Source organism: Lissotriton helveticus, chromosome 7 (assembly GCF_964261635.1).
Source record: "Lissotriton helveticus chromosome 7, aLisHel1.1, whole genome shotgun sequence".
NCBI classification, from domain to species: domain Eukaryota; kingdom Metazoa; phylum Chordata; class Amphibia; order Caudata; family Salamandridae; genus Lissotriton; species Lissotriton helveticus.
This window is the reverse complement of record NC_136068.1, coordinates 1,461,699,627-1,461,714,153: the sequence shown is the minus strand read 5'-3', so window position 1 is coordinate 1,461,714,153 and position 14,527 is coordinate 1,461,699,627. Positions and strand designations below refer to the sequence as shown.

The 14,527-nt window shown below is 45.2% G+C and overlaps 1 protein-coding gene and 1 non-coding gene across 3 annotated transcripts in view; both read left to right on the top strand.

Moving 5' to 3' along the window:
• The window catches only part of LOC144767472 (CD209 antigen-like protein C), a 356,973-nt gene that overhangs the window by 94,740 nt on the left and 247,706 nt on the right, over nucleotides 1-14,527 (top strand). The gene's annotated exons all lie outside the window — the stretch shown is intronic.
• Nucleotides 2,060-2,421, top strand: LOC144771293 (small Cajal body-specific RNA 2). The gene has a single exon (XR_013599236.1).

Genomic DNA, 14,527 nt, shown 5'->3' with positions numbered 1-14,527 from the left:
TTGTTTCATTCCTGTTACCTCCCACCTACACAGCAGCGGCGGATTACCATCGGACAAGGGTAGTTAGAGGTGTTTTGAGTAAAGAAGACACTGCAGGTCAAGAATTTGGTGACTTTGCAATGGGTGTTCTGCCGTTCTGGGGAGCCATGGCTAACAGCAGAAACATAAGGCAATTGACAAGGGTAGTTGAATCCACCGTGATTGAAACTGCTGGTGCCCTTAGTAACCTGACTGCTGAGCTCCAGTCGGATCGACTTATGACCCTTCAGAACCGGGTCGCTTTGGATGTAATACTTGCGGACCGAGGTGGAGTATGCAAATTGATCCAGTCCAGTTGTTGCATCTTTATTCCAGATAATGCTCCAACAGTATACGGGGCCATCTCCAAACTACATAAAATTTCCGACTCTATTCATGTGGATAAAGAAGATTGGTCATTAATGGGATGGTTCTGGGGACTGATATCCGCCTGGGGATGGAAAATTCTGATGGTCATTGGGATGGTCTTAGCCATTCTTTTCCTGTTCTGTCTATGCATACAGTGTGCTCCTGCAATATGTGGCCTCTGCGTTACATCATGTGTAAGGAAGCCTGTGTCAAGACATGAGCCCAGCACTAGAATGATGTTGCAGCAACATCTCAATGACTTTAGGAATATAGATCTGGACTCAGATTAACATGAGGATAGATTAATTGCCTATGTAAGGGCAAAAGGAGGGTCTGTGGTTCTGAAAAATCTGGGTCCGTAATAGTTCTGGACTCGAGAATAAAAACTTTGTCGAAATAGGACGAATTTGGTATCAAAAGACCGAGAATGACGAGTACATCAAGTACATGTATTTTCGGCATATTCGAGTAACGATTTCACCTCGAAATCGTCACTTACCTTCTAAACCCTTAGCTGCATGTTGCCCTTTACATAAGCCTTAATCCAGTCGAATTTGATTCCACAAGGACACATACTCCTTAATCGACTTCTCTCTGACCCCAGTACAAGTTAGAACCATTGCCCCAGGCCGAACTCGTTAGGTCGGTTCCCTCCCAGTGGCCGAGCAAGATAGCATCTAGGCCCAACCAGCCATAAAACCATTTCAGCGCGCACACCTGCCATATCTCGCTCACATCTTTCTCCACTCCTTTTCTTCACTTACTTTATGATGGGGAGGTGACCATTTTTATTAGGGGTCCAGCGATATCTGATGAAATGTTGGGCCTTGCCGGATGATTTGTTATGGGCAGCACGACGTGAAATATGTACATGTCATCATGACTCTACTTTTCTTTTGTAATCAGTAACCATAAATGAAATACCACGAATCCAAGGAATGTTTTGCCCAAGGCTGAATATTACGTATAAGAAGAGAAGCCTAACTTCGTGAAAGTGTGCAGTCTCCTGAATATACTCGTATTGTACTTCTAGGACCCTGTCACCTTGGTTGCAGCCAATAAACTAATCTTTGACTTCACCTGGAAGACTCTGAAGTTTCTGTAGGTCTGACTCAGGAGAACCCGAGGTCTCTGGGTGTTGATCCCCTGGCACCGCTGGGTTACCGGTTCTGTACCGGTTCTTGAAAACCCAGTACCTCAGACTGCCGACCTGCATTACCCAAAATTCCAAGATAACCAAATGAGATGCCAAATCCATCTTCTGCCAGAGTGTAAAACGCGTTATCTGGGCACCCGCCGAGCTTTGCCTTAGTGTGCAGTGCAGAAAGTGAGCGCGTCTTTGCTGCACGTGCTACAGCAAAGCTGCGTGCAGGAGGGACAACTCACTGACTGAGTGGTCGCTAAAACCGTACATACCCGTTTATCCTTGAGAGGGACCCAGAAGTTTACTCGTGTTTAATATACTCATGCATCCTAAGCATCTGGTTGCCCGAGACGGGAGTATTTGGTATTGTATGATTGGAGAAAAGAGTTTAAGGCAAGATTACTAGATGGGTGCTTGTTTTCAGGAAAGTCATGGCCAGTCCCGAATTTTGTTTGAACAACCCAATGGATTCTGTCGGCTGTAGTTTTGTTAACCTCAACTGGACTAAATTGCTAGATTGCAGTGGTTTGTAACAGGAAAGACTGAATTCATGGGAGAGATGTTTGATTGAGAGGATGTGTAACGCGTGTCTCCGTGTGCGGTGGTTGCAGTTTGTGTGTTTATAATTGGTGCGCATGATGTGTGCTTGCTTCCCCCTCCTCCCTTTATACACATTGATCTTATTTGATCTGCCCTTGGTTCTCTGCTCCTGGACCCGGGCTGGGATGAGAAGACTTCCTGGGTCGCTAGCCCCGTTGTTGGGCACTGCGCGCAGAGGCTTTCAGAATCAGGCATTGGATCCCATCCCCTCGGGCTCAGACATGATGATTCGATCAGATATACTAGGCCGGGGTTGCAAGGCTTCGGCCCAGAGAATTCGAATAAGGTGTTCACTGGGAGAAAAGGAAGCCCGGAATGCTTAACAAAGTTTAATTTCCAAACAAGATGATGATTAATCGGCGAATATTAGCATTTGACCTTGAGCCAGTACGGGGTTTCAGCCGACTGTAGAATGCACAGCCCCTTTCTTCCTTCAAGTGTATGGGCCTCAAGGTCTTATCAGGCTTAGTTCTGTTGGACTGATCTCCCCAATATTTGGTGTTCATTGACAGTGCTAAGTTTGCTCAGGAGCACCTCCTCAACTCCATTCCACCCAAGGCGATAGTTATGTACCTCTCGGGAGGGCCTGTGGTGGATGGGGCTGGTGAGGGGCAGATACTGTGTACTCCTGGTGCTACTGGTGAGCGGCGGTGGCACAAAAAAACAACCTTGCTTCTGTATGCATTAATTTGCAACGGCGAGTGGCGACGCTTCCATGTTAATTTGTAGTGGGTGTGGCATCTCGGAGCCCTGACTGGCTACACTATATGCATTAGGGTGCATCTGCACTGACTACCTGTCTTTGCACTGGTGGGGATACTGCAGCTCCTTTGGGACAGTTTTTCGAAGCACTAGTTCACAAGTGGGACTGTCAAGCTTAATTTTAGGCACGTTACACAGTTGGCGTGACTGAAGGACGAGATGCCTCTAAGACCTGGACATCAGTGGCCTCATTTATGAAAAATGACGCATCGCTGCGTGAAAGCAGCGATGCGTCACTTTTTACTGCGCCCTCCATGCGACACCAATGATGCGTCATATTTACAGTATGACGCATCATTGCGCAAGGAGTTACAGATATGTCAGTATTTCTGACGTATCTGTATGGCGCAAAAGTGATGCATTGCTCGAGTGTGTCACAAAAGTGACGCAACTCCAGCAATGTATCCTTTCACATGGGCCAAGCCCCATGTGAAAGGGCCTGTGCCAGTCTTACGCCTGCTGTGATGCAGGCGTAAGAAATTGACGCATTTGTGTCCTAGAAGTGGCGCAGTGAAATCACATAGATTTCACTGCGTCACTTCTAAGACCCTTTCTTGCGTCAATACGCCCCCTTTGCATACATTATACCTGGCGCAGGTATAATGTGGCGCAGGGGTTTACAAAGTGATGCATCTACCTAGATGCGTCACTTTGTAAATATGGCGCAACATGGCGCATTTTTTATGCCACTGTTGCGTCACAAAAAGTGACGCACCAGTGGCGTAAAAGTGACGCATAGCCTCATAAATGAGGCCCACGGAGGCTAAGAAGTGACGAAAGTGACTGCATGTTTGGCAGTCCCGTCACTCTATTAATGCAGTCACAGCTCCTAGCTAAAAAGCATACATAGGGGCCTATTATGATTGCGGTTTTTCCGCATCCACCGGGCCGGCGGAAGCCACCATCGGCCCGGAGGATGCGGGAAAACCGCCGCGGAGCCTAGAAAGGCCCACCGCCATATTAGGATGTCTGGTGGGTCTGGCATTCTGTCCGCAGCTTTTCGGCCACAGTCGCCTTCCACGGCGCTTGTGATTTTCTGGTTTTACTCAGCAAAAGCTGACTGATACTATATCCGTAGTTGCCCCATAGCTATTACATTATGTCTGCCCAAGGCGCTCCACAGCCCCCACAACAAGCAGCATCAACCATGGAAGCAGACGGCGGGGCTCATCCCAGCAACACCAAATAAGACATGGAATGGCGCACTAAGTCAAAAAGAAAGGGGCGCGACTCAATTCCAAGCTCACCGGAAAAATTTGCAGAGCTAGCCCGCGCACCTCTCATTAGCCCTGCAATTGTAACCTCAAACCGCTATCTGGTTCTCCAACATACCCAGAACCGTGACACCCACCTCCAGGATCACGAGGCAACTGAATCAGAAACCTCTTCAGGCCCCACTAAGCGACTAAGTATCTCACCCACCCTCCTGAAGAACTTAGCCACTCACAAGGACCTCGTGGAGCTACTGGATGAACACTGCAGCTCCCCATTCACAATCAAGCCCAGGCAGGAAAACGCGAAGATCATGCTCACCACACCAGAGGACTATAGGAGGGTGACCAGCATGCTTACAGAGCAGAAACTGGAGTACCACACCTTCTCACTGACCACCGCGAAAGCCCAGCGCTTTGTAATACGGGGACTCCCAGCAAACGCATCCCTCGGGCACATCACCGAGGACTTATCGGAACTTGGACTTCCAGTCAAAAACATAACACAGATCGCCTCTCCAGCAGACAAGAACAAGAAGTTTCCCCTCTTTGTAGTAACCCTGTCAGCAAGCCATGATGGGAAGCCAGCAGACCTCTCAGCAGTCACACGGCTCTGCAGCTGCACCGTCACTACAGAAGCGCCTAGAGGGAAACGAGGACCTGTCATGTGCTACAACTGCCAGCGCTTGGGGCACACCTCGGTTTTCTGCCATCAGATGCCAAGGTGCGTATGCTGTGGAGGCGAGCACACTTCTAACCAATGCACAAGGAACCGGGAAACCGAACCAGCAATATGCGCCACCTGCACAGGACCCCACCCAGCAAGCTATTGCGGCTGTCCCTACCTGCAGAAGGCAAAGAAGGATGAAAAACGCAAGCCACCCCCACAACCACAAAGGTCTTCCCAACACTCATCAGCAACAGACCAGCATCAAAGGAAGACTTACAACCGCAGACCTGCATTGGCACACAGGATCCCAACCCCCAATGCAACCGACAGCTATAGTGATGACCACATGGATGGAAGGACATATGCGAATGTTACAGGACCAAAGCAGGTCAGCCCACCTCCAACAACCACACCGGGACCAACCGCTGGAAAAGGCTCAACCATCAACTGGCAGGAACTCATCGTGAAGATTGCGAAAGTAGTCGCAGACATGGACATCGACCCTGTGGTGACCATGGTAGCAAAAACAAAAAAAAACTCTCTCTTCTTGATGTGGAATGCTAACAGCATTCAGAGGAAAACAGATGAACTCCTACACCTGATGGAAACTAAGGATGTGAGTGTTGCGCTCATCTCCGAGACTCACCTCCAAGGAAGCCAGAAGCTTAACCAAGCAAACCACAGGGTATACCGCACAGATTGCCCCAATGGAGCCAAGGGCGGAGGAACAGCAGTCAATGTCAGCACAAAAGTGAAGCACCACGAGATTGTACTACCACCAGTGGGGAGCATTGAAACAACTGGTATACAGATCGAGACACCAGCAGGCCCTCTACGGTTGATTGCTGCCTACTCACCCCCAGAAAAGCTACACCCAAAAGACCTAGATGCCTTACTAGATCCCAACATCCCAATATTAATTGGAGGAGACCTTAATGCCAAGCACCAGTGCTGGAACTCTCGCACTGCAAACAGGAAAGGACATGCTCTACTTGCCCACTCAAAGAAGAAGGACTTTGTAGTGGCAGGCCCAACTTGCCCAACACACTACCCAGGTGCTGCACGGTACAATCCCGATGTCCTGGACATAGTTGTCATGAAGAACGTATCACAATCTATGGAGCTTGAGACTTTGACAGCGCTGACATCTGATCACAACCCAGTATTGATCACAGTTGGAGATGTGATTGAAAACCAACAACAGGGCACCAGGCACAACTACAAGAAGGCGGACTGGAGTCTCTACAAGAGAAACCTGGAGGAGACACTGGTCCCTGGCCCCATTCGCTGTATTGAAGAAATTGATCAGGCGGTCCACCACTTCACAGCTGCTGTCCATACTGCTATCGAACACAGTATTCCCCAGCAAGAGCCCAAACGCTGCACCATCTACGACCTCCCGAATGGCATCAAGAAGTCGATAGCTGTCAAAAACAAAGCCCGGAGAGAGTGGCAAAAGTACCGCACCCCTGATCTGCTGAAAAAATACAACGAACTGACAAGACAGCTGAAGATGCAAATAAGTCAGCACAAAGGTGAGAAATGGGAAGCAGCAACAGCCAATCTGAAGGATTCGGACAACTCTCTCTGGAGAATGACCCGACGCTTGACTGGAAAGAAAGAACTAAACCCACCCATACAAGGAAAGACACACCTGGCATGCAGCAACAGGGACAAGGCTGAGATCCTCGCCGCGACACTGGAGGCATCCTTCAGGCCCAACCAGGCAAGCAAAATGGCAGCAGAAGTCAAACAAGAGGTCACAAAGCACCACCTGGAGCACCCGCCAGAAACCAAAGCCTCAACCATTGAGGAATGCTCAACATGTGAAGTCCTAGCCTTAATAAAGAAACTAAAACAAGGCAAGGCTCCAGGAAAGGATGGAATAACAAACCAAGCCATCAAGATGGTCCCAGATGCTGCAGTGGATAAACTCACAGAGATATTCAATGCGTGTACAGCAGCAGTACTTCTCTAAAGCCTGGAAAGAGGCAAGAGTCATTGCTTTCCCTAAAGCTGGAAAACCACTATGAGGCCCTGTAAACTACTGACCCATAAGTCTGCTATTAGGCCTATCGAAGCTCTTTGAAAAAGTCATTCTCGTTCGCTTCATGGACTTTGCCTCAAGTGAAAACCTCCTCTCCAAAGAACAGTTTGGGTTCCGGAAAGACCATTCAACAAATCACCAACTTCTCAGAGTTGTGGACATCATTAGCCATGGATTCAACATCCACAAGTCTACAGGAGTAGTCTTTCTAGATGTAGCCAAAGCATTTGACCGAGTATGGCACAAGAGACTGCTCTACAAACTCATCAAGCTCAAGTATGCAAGCTACCTGGTTAAGCTGCTGTCTAGCTACTTGTTAGAACGGATCTTCCACGTGGTGGTACGGGAGGAATGCTCAACAACACGCCCTATCCTCGCTGGAGTATCTCAGGGATCAATCCTTGGACCTTTTCTCTTTAATATATTTACCAATGATATCCCCACGGACTTAAAGAAGACTGATCTTGTTCTTTATGCCGACGATGTTGCAGTCATCTCCCAATCCTTCAGCGAAATAGATGTGGCCAAGAACCTTGAGGCATCACTCAGCAGACTCTCTGAATGGTACAGCGACTTGCAGATCACCCTGAACACAAGCAAAACCACAGCAACACTATTCACAAGAAAGCTAAACAGGATCAGAAATCAGAAAGATGGCGGATTGAAGCCGCAGCAGCGAGGCTGCTCCCCCGAGATCTCCCTTGAGATGTGAGGAGTGAACGAGAAAGATAACGACCTGTTAACCCGACTGCAGATTAATATAGAACAGGAGAAAGAAAGAGGTTAACTGCTAATGTTTTCGTGGCTTACGGCTTACGGCTGATGCAGACCCAGACGGAGACCCCTTCGCATTACTTACCCGGACCGCTTGTTTGTTTGGTGCTCACCACCGCTTGGCTCGGCTCGGCTTGGGCTCTGTGCTCAGCTGGGCTCGGCTGGGCGGATTGCAGTGAGGGCGGTATCCAGGCGAGGTGAGGCAAGAGCGAGGAGCGGAGAGCAGCGGAGAACAGCGTGGCTCGGATTACTTCTGCTGCGGGCTTGGGCATTTTCTTTTCTATAAAGTTTATTTCGACTTTTCACACAATGTTGAATGCCCCCACAGTGAAAAGCTACTTCTGCTACTCGGCTACTCGGCTACTCGGCGAGAAATATAATAATAACAATAACTATATCAGGTCTACCGGGCCTTTCAACGATAATTGGTGGTATTGTAATACGAGGAGCACCGTCTTGCACCATTTGCATTTGCACCTGCATTCTGCATTCTGTACTGACGAATCTAGCGGTACAGGCTTGGGCTGATCTACTGCCAACACACAGGATCAAACGGGCGTGAAGGACTATTCTTATGGCTCTTATGGCTCCCGTGGCTCCCAAAAATTCGAGGCATAATAAGGCTCTGCTGAAAGGCACCCCCTTGAAGGAAGGGTCAGAAGAGCAGAGGAGAGGAGCGTATGACGGGAAAGTACAGCTGCTCAGACCTATCTCACCTGCAGTGGTCGGCCGAACGCCTGGCTTCAGACAACCTGAGGATCAAGCCGGTAAGCCACAGCTTAATCTCCCCCCTAATTTCCCCCCTAATAATCAGTATGCAAAGGAGAAAGTAACTTTGTCGAAACTAAAAATTAAAATCAAAGAAGACGACCTTTCTGCTGATAAGGTTGTTCATAAAAACAAGAAGAACACTAACTCTACTAATAAAACTACTCTGCAAGGGGAACTAAATAATGATGTAACAACAAGTGGGGAGATAGACTTTAACTCACCCGCGGAGAACAATTCAAATAAAGGGGTGGACGCGGACGCGGATGTGCGATCCACGCCGAACACTATAATTGAGCAGGCGGCTCTGAACAGAGGGGTTGAATCAGAGGTACAAACACAAGCTCAAGCTCAAGCTCTGGTGCCGCCACCGAATACAACTCTGGAAGAGATAGGTTCCGATATTGATATAGTGAACACTGAGGCTAACTTTGAGGCTAACTCATTACAGGAAAACAACTCTAATGATGAGTACGAGGATTATGTGGAAGGAGTAGAGGAAGGGGAAGATAGATCTGAGATCGCCCGAGTTCAAACAAGAAGGGAGAAATCATCTGCTGTCAAGAGAAGGGGGAAATGAAAAGGTAGAGCTAAGAAGGGGAAGAGTAAAGACACAGTAACACTGCTTAGAACTCTAATATCAACAGCTACAGGAGCTACAGGAGGGAACATAATAAGAGATCAAAGCCCCTTACTTAAGTGGATGCAGGTTAAGGGGGGTTCACAAAAGCTATCTATTGCTCTACCAAGAAACCACTCCCTAGAAGCTGATAATTTACAAGACTATACCTCTAAGACCTCTCCTAGTAAAGGGGGTGTACCATGTTCAGATCTAACTCTGGGCCTAATATCCAACTCTGCTTCTATTACTGTGGTCTCACCGGATCTCACACCTGCTAGGCTCCACGTTGGATTAGACGGGTGTGCCACACCTAGCCATAGGGACATTTTCTTTACATCTACTACCCCTTGTAAAGAGGCAATGGCACTACTGGACATATCATCGACAATGGCTACACCCGCTACATCTCTCATTTTCTCTCCTACCCCAACTGAAACTTCTTCTTCCTCTCTGGATCTAATCATGAAAACATTAATGATACATCATGAAGAGTCTCAGCAACACTTCCGCCAACTAAAGGAAGCGTGGCTCAGTGGTTAGAGGCGGCAGACCCGGATGCTGAGATCGGCCGTGGACCAGGGTTCGATTCCCCGCCTCGGCGGGTCTCGGGCTCAAAAATTCCACGGACTCGACAATTCTCGCTCCGGTGCCTACTCGACTCACGGGGTCACACTCTGCGACTCTGGGCAATAGCTTGCTTAATCTCCACTATGGGCCCCTCGCGGCGGGATGCCTGGCTTTCACCTTGTGGATACCCTGCCGGGGTATCTCACAGGGGAATACCAGGACGGGTTCTCTAAGCAATCGCCTTGATACCTTCGGGTGATACGTGCGCTATATAAGTCTCAATACATTTACATACATTTACAAGATACATAATTGTTTACAGTAAGTTAAGTGGAGTCACTAAAGATATTGAAGAGCTACAGAAAAGGGTAGTTGGTGTTGAAGAAACATTGGCCATTACCACGGCCTCAATAGAAGAACATAAAGAAGATATAGAGATCTTGAAGAATAAAGTCGAGGATCTTGAGAACCGACAGCGACGCCAGAATTTGAGAATTTTCGGAATCCCCGAAGGGTCTGAAGGCTCTGACGCAAGGGCCTATTTGGTCCGACTATTTCAAAAGGCTTTTCCGGACCTTGGGGATTGGGACTGGGACTGCCAGCTTCAACAGGTACATAGACTACCAATCATTTCTAAAAATAGAGAGAGCAAATACCCTCGCCCTATTCTCGCTTATTTTGGCAACTACCTGCTAAGGCAGGCAATCTCAAATAAAGCTCGACCGAATACACCAGTGACCTGTGATAATGTAACTTTTTTTGCCAAATCAGATCTCAGTAAGGCTACCATGGACAAAAGATGGGGGCTTCGGAAACTAATAGACTCTTTCAAGTCCAGGGGGGCCACAGTATATCTTCAAGAACCCGCCCGTCTCAAAGTTATTAATGCAGGGCATACCTACTTTCATAATAATGTTACCGAAGCAGAGAAACTTTTGGCAAAAATGGACTTTAAAATCTAGGTAGTTAACCCTACAGAAATCTAGAATCTGTATGTTATGAATAACTCCCTTTTTTCTTTTAGGCTAATTATAAAAGCTTATTATTTGGGTTGGGTCTGTTCGGGATCTTATATACGAGTTTAATAGGGAGGGGGAGATCTCGGGGAGACCTCTCTGGCTAACTGCCCTTACAGCGGCAGCAGAAGTTAGAGGGAGGCTTCTGGGTAGGTACTTGGGGTGGGACCTCTAGAGCAGGGGGAGAAGCTCAAGGGGGAAAGGTTGGGTGGGAAGGGTAAGGGAAAATGAGGGAGAAACTGACAGCACAAGCATATGTACAGACTTACATAATGATTTAAAGAATAAACGTAATGAGTACTGTTTACAGAGTTTAAAATTGATTAAATGTATCAAATAAACTGCCTAGCATGGAACGTTTCGGGCTTAACAATAGAATCAAAAGACAAATAGTTTTCGAAGAGCTGAAAATGTATAACCCTCATTTTGCATTTTTAAATGAGACCCATATTCGTTTTCAGGACCGTAAAATGACGGAACAAGGGGGATTTGAACTAATTACTTGCACTGCCTTGAATGCACCAATTAGAGGGGTCGCTATTCTTAAGAGGAAAACTTTTAAGGTTGAGGTACTTAGAACTGCTGCAGACAGAGCCAGTAGATGAGCATTTGTACAAATTAATTTAATGAATTCAAAATATGTACTATGTGCCTTGTACGGATCAAACATCGACGATGCGTGGGTTTTTGACCGTCTTAATATTGAACTTTTGGATTGGGAAGGGGACATAATAATGATGGGTGACTTCAACTGTGTCATGAACTATGCCAAGGATACGACAAAGATGAGTCCTTCACAACGTATGCGTAAAACTAGGGCAGCTATTTTAGAGTTATCGCGCATTCATAACTTAAAAGATGCTTGGAGGAATCTATATCCGAAACTTGCAGGATATACACATTACTCTGCTCCCCACCAAATGTGCTCCCGCATTGACATTGACATGGCATGGACGACAGATCGTGTCTTGGAGGGTTGCAAAATGGAGATTTGTCCAAAAATAACCTCGGACCACAATCCCATTATATTACGGTTTAATATTCTATCTACTAATCCGGCTGCTAGGTTAGTTTCTTTTCCAAGATATTTGGTAACAGACACTTTATTTGTTTCTCAATTGAAGAAAAATATCAAAGAATTCTTGGAATTTAACTTAGAATCAGCTCACCCCATTTATGTATGGGATGCATGCAAAGCTAGCATTAGGGGGTTCGCACAGCAGTACATTATAAGACAAAACAAAGAACGAAAAAATGAGATTTTGGAAATGACTTCTAGAATACGGTCACTGGAAGAATATTTGGCTGAGGCTATGAGACAAGAAAACTTAGGGGGACGGATTTTAACCTTTACTGGAACTTAAATTGAACACCCTCCGATCCAAAACTAAAACATTTTTAAGAGAGAAAGTTAGTTTGAAATTACATAAATATAAACAGTCGCAATATGAAAGCGGTGACAGGGTTGGTAAGATTCTTGCTTATAAAGTTGCTGAAGATAAGGTTAGCTATAACCAACCGGAACAGATATTACATAAATTTGTAACATACTATGGCAACCTTTATACACCCGAATCTACCCCTACCGAAGAAAACATGCAAAATTATATAATAAAGAATTGGACATTAGATAGGGAAACTGATTTAATGGAACCACTTGAAAGACATTTTTCACTTTCCGAATTACAATTAGCTATCTCTTCTCTCCCATCGGGGAAATCCGCCGGTGACGATACACGTCCAATTGAAACTTATAAATGTTGCAGTGAGGAACTGTTACCTACACTTTGGTCAGTGATTAATCAATTTGGAGATACAGGCAAAGCCCCAACTCCTGGAAAACTGCCAAAATTATATTTTTTCTAAAAAAGGATAAGTTACCATCAGAGTGCGGGTCTTACAGGCCCATCTCCTTGATAAACGCCGATGCCAAGGTTTACTCGATGTTACTAGCCATGAGATTGGCCCCGCTAATGCCTAAATTAGTAAGTCAACACCAACACGGTTTTGTAACGGGCAGAGACACAACAGCACATATTAATACTGCTATTACTGCATTTGACGTTGCCACCACTAATTCCTCTCCACTCGGTATGGTGTTATTAGATGCAGAAAAAGCATTCGACCGAGTGGGGTGGGATTATCTTTTGGCTATACTAAGGAAGATGGGCTTTGGGAAACAGTTTTTAACCAGGATTCAAGCACTGTACGATTCCCCCAATGCAAAAATAGGATATGCCAATTTAATTTCTAACACTTTTCCGGTTTTAAGAGGTACACGCCAAGGGTGTCCCTTATCACCACTTTTGTTTGCTCTTTCAATGGAGCCTTTCATTAATGCGATACTGACTCAAGAATGTATTAAACCATTTATTTATGGCAATAACTCTCTTAAAATTACTGCGTACGCAGACGATCTGGCAATTTTTTCAACTGACATACCGGAAGCCATAGCTGCTATCGTTAAGGAAGCTGACGAATTTGGCTCGGTTTCGGGATACAAACTAAATTTGAATAAAACGCAAATCATTGTTAACTACAAGTTGCCAGCCCCAGTCTTGGGGGTATGTCATACAGCAAACTACTTAGGTATTAAAATAACATCTAATTTAAAAGAAAGGATGGCTCTAAACTATGATACTTTATTGAAAGATACAACAAGGCTTCGTAAAAAATGGCATACGGTTCCTTTAAATCTGCTTGGCCGAATCAACCTTATAAAAATGAATATCCTACCTAAATTTTTGTATTTATTTAGGTCCATCCCTCTTTTTATTAACAACTTATTCTTTAAAAAACTGGATAGTATTCTCGGCAGCTATATTTGGGGCTATAATAAAAACCGAAGAGCTCTTTCTTTTCTTAAATTAGCAGCTAGTAAGGGTGGCCTTGAATTCCCTGATGATTTTAAATTTTACTTTTACGCTTCTTTTTTGGGTCGGATACGCAGCCTTTTTTCTTCTAGCTATCCTTATTTTTTTCACCAATTTATGCTTGGGGCAAACTCTGTACAATTTCTAGCTAGAAGCAACGACCCGAATTATTTCAAACGAGTCAAGTTCAAGACCGCTAAAGACGCGGTTCATATATGGAATATCATCATGGCTATCAACAAAACTACGTTCTTTCACCCTAAGCTAAGCATGTGGAACAACCCGGGCTTACCTGAGATTTTTAGCGACCCAATAGTTAGAATATGGGCTAATCACGGTATAAATCATCTCCGTGATCTATACGGTGCATCAGGTGTTTTTATATTTGATACCCTAAGAATACTCTATAAACTTCCCGAAAATGCTCTATTTAAGTATATACAGATACGTGAATATTTTGTGAATAAAATGAAATTAAAGGAAATTTTAGATTCAGAAATATGGACCTGCATTTACGGGGAAACAAATAAAGATATAATTAGCTTAGGGTATAAATGTTTATGTCAACACAAACCTGATGACTGTATTAAACTTGCACAAAAATGGACTACTTATTTGGGTACGCTTATCCCCCCGTATAACATATCCACTTTTTTTCATAACAGTAACTCTTTAACCCACTCTTCTAGCTTAAAACTCCAATCGTATAAAACAGTATGTCAGCTATACTATACGCCACTTCACTTTTATAAATGGTCTGGGAATAACGCATCTTCTGAACGCACAAAATGCCCAAAATGTGACTTACTAGCTGCTGATTTAGTACATATAATTTTTTCATGCCCGGTGTTGCAAAAATTTTGTGTTGACGTAGAAAATGTGTTGAAATTGAAAAAAATGATCTTCGCTAAACTAACTACCGAGATGATATTTCTGGGAATAGAACCAAATATCACCGCCTACAAAGACTTAATGTTTATTTTAATTTCCTGTGCTAGATTGATAATTGCTAGGGCTTGGATCTCAGATAAACCACCACTGGTAACTGAATGGTGGCTCTTGATAAATGAGATACACAATATGGAA